This window comes from Chrysochloris asiatica, unplaced genomic scaffold (genome assembly GCF_000296735.1).
Source record: "Chrysochloris asiatica unplaced genomic scaffold, ChrAsi1.0 scaffold00043, whole genome shotgun sequence".
NCBI lineage: Eukaryota > Metazoa > Chordata > Mammalia > Afrosoricida > Chrysochloridae > Chrysochloris > Chrysochloris asiatica.
The window spans coordinates 4,994,824-4,998,197 of NW_006408561.1; positions in this window are offsets into that span (position 1 = coordinate 4,994,824).

The window sequence follows — 3,374 nt, forward strand, 5'->3', positions numbered from 1 at the left end:
GTCTTGGTGATTTTCTTTGATGGTATATCCTGTTTGGAGTTCATTTAACTTCTTGAATGACTATCTTCACATCTTTCATGATGCCAGGGCAGTTTTCTCCAGCAACTTTTGGACAATTTTTTCTATTGTTTTATCTCTTTCTGTTCTGAAACTCTAATCACATACAAGTTATTCCTCTTAATAGTGACCCACATAAATCTTAAGGCTCTCTTCAGAGCTTTTCATTCTTTTTTTTCTGATTGTTCCACTAGAAGATAAGTATTGAGAGATTGGTCTTCAAGCTCATTGATTTGATCTTCCATTGATTGAATTCTACTTTGCCCTATTAAATTATTGTCTACTTCTGAAGTTTTAGTGTTAAGCCTCTGACTTTCTAACTACTCTTTCTATATGGGTTCCAATTTTTCATTGTTTTGTCAGTTTGTTCTTGTATTATTTTCCTAATTCTTCTTGCTTTCGTTAATCTTTCTCTCAATTCGTTAAAAGTAAATAGGAAAAGGTAAAATATTAACTGCCTCCCCTCCCAGGAGACCAGCTAGAATGTTAATTAGGTTACCAAGACCAGACCATTCTTCTGTTTCCCTCCTGTCTTCAAACAGGTTTGCAACCTAGCCTCTCCCCAATTCTGACCATATAAGCCTGTACTGACCTGCACTCGAGACTCAGAAACTGGAGAAGTTATAGCTCCTCTGAGCTTAACTTCTGGAACTCTTATTTCATCTCTCTGAGTGGCCTCGGTTTCTTCGGCATGGACCTAAGCTGCTATAACACAAGTACCTAAGTACATCCTTTTAAATTCCTTATTAAGTAGTTCTGATTCCATTTCTGGTATTATATTTTCTGACTCTATATTTTGGTCACTTGTTTGAGGCATTCTGTTTGTTTCTTCATGTAAGCTGAAACTCTGTTTTCTTCAAGAAGGCATGATGTCATTGTATTTATATTTAATTGAAGATTGTGTATTCTCAGCACTCACCACCTGTCTCTGGTGGATGTGATACAGATTGGAAGGACTTCTGAACACAGTTCTCAGCTGTTTGTGTAGTGGAGCTGAGGGCAGGTGATGTGCCTCCAGAAGGACTTGGGGCAGAGGCTGTACAGAAGGGGTACCACTGGCCACTATGTTTGTAATGGCAAGTTTAGCCACGCCCCAGCTATCAGGAGGGCAAGAGAACAAGGGAAGACCTCTAGTCCAGCCCTGTGCCTGAAGGCAGCTGAATCTGCTGATATATGCAAATGCTCAAGTTGGCCACAGCAGCTCATAGCCCACATGTTTTTCTTCTCACTCACTGGTCCTGTTTAGCTTTCTCTTCCAGTCAGCACTCAGTTCACTTTTCTGTTCTATCTTGTGAAGCTCAGTGTTCCAAGACTACCATCTCTATCTATTTGACTTGTTCTTCCGTGCCTTTGTTGCAGTGGGTCGGGTCTGCTCAGTGTGTCTGCCTACTCTTTATCTTGTCCCCATGCTCTTCTAGGGTTGGAGTTTGCCTTACTGAAGTCTGACTCTAATGTGACTTTTTTTTTTTTTTAATAGATGACTTTGTGCCCTGAATGCCTGAATAATTTTTTTTTTAATTCTTGAAGTTTAATAATTTACCCATATTGTATCTTGATATATAAATATACATTTTTTTCTTTATATGTTATGTTGTTGTTGTTGTTAAGTGCTGTCGAGTTGGTTCCAACCCATAGTGTCCCTGTATAGGATTTCCAAGGGGTGGCTGGTGTGTTTGAACCACCAACTTTGTGGTTCAAACTGACCTTGTGGTCCAGCACATGATCTTGAATTGCCACATCAGGACTCCTTACATGCTACATGTTCTTTCAAACTAAGGCTCAGTTATTTCAGAGTATTACTGTACTTTTATTTTATTTTTCAGACGTTTTCTGTTCTGTTTGTTGAATTTCACCTTAGGGACATCAGTTATACTTATGCTACATCAGCTACATCTCCTTATCATGTTCTCTAAAATTGCTTTAACCTCTTTGCCTTTATCCTCTGCATTCATTATGGTGTTCTTGAACTGTTTCTATATGCCATCTAGCAGCCAGTCCTAGTTGTCAATGAATACAAGTTCCTGCCTTTTTGCTTACACATACTTTTTTATGATGATGGCTCAAGCTTTGAAAGCTGAGTCCTTGGGCTGTCTTGTACCAAGGCATTGATACATATGACACAGTTTTAGCTAACCCGATATATTTAAGTTTACGATGTAGAGATGTTTAGAATTCTGGAGTGGCACTATAGGATAAGCCCTGGACTGATAACCATAAGATTGGTGGTTTAAACCCATCACTTGCTCCTTGGAAACAATCTACAGAGTCACTATGAGTCAGAACTGACTTGATGGCACTTAACAATGACAACATGTAAGATATTTAGGAAGCTCTTAAGAAAGATTAAGCTGGCATGTCTTTTGTCTTTCATTTTTCCCATTCTTCTGTTTTGGAATATACATGCAAGGTAGAAGGAGAAGCAACTATTTTGGAATAAAAAGATGTTTATATGAATATAAAACTATACACTAAAGCTGTTAGAGCAGGAAGTTAATTGGATATTTGATAGCTTACATGAAGAATCAAGAAAAATAACCTCCATAATTTGTTTAAATATTTGTTTCATCTAGTTTTCATATTACATACAATTGAAAAACTCCATTGGCAATTCGCTTGGATGGATACATGTCATTCTAATCCAGTCTATATTGCTCCAATTTTGATACATGTACTCTTGAGAAGAACAGGATATTGTTTTTATCTTTAATGGGGAAAAGGATTCAAAGGGAAGCAAGTCAAATTGGTGAGATCAAGCAAATGTTGTTATTCTCAGTGATAATTACATGAACCAATGGAAGGATGCACAAGAAAGGAGGAAGAAGCTGGCAGTGGTCTGTTCTCAGAAGTAATAGGATATAATAGGCATCTCAGAAGTAATAGACATGATTTTTTAAAGTTCCGTTGTTATACTTTCAAATTAGCATTTCAATTTCTGATGGAAACATGTCTTTAAAATTTTATTTTGTTTTCTGGTATTTTATAGGGTGTATTACAGAAGAGTTGTGGGATGACATTAAGAACATCATACAGGAAGAAAGCAAAGCATCATAAAGAAGACAGGTAAGAAAGAAAAGACCAAAATGGAAACTTGCCATTGAGCTTAGAGACGCTAAAGTGAATGGAAAAAATGAGAATAGAAAATTTAAAGGGAAGTTCAAGAAGACAAAGCCAAGTATTATAATGAAATGGGCAAAAAACAGGAGTTCAAAAACAAAAGGGAAAAACATGCTCAGAATTTCTCAAGCTGAAAGAACTGAAGAAGAAGAAAAAAATAAGCCTTGACTTACAATAGTGAAGGATTTTATGGGCAAATGATT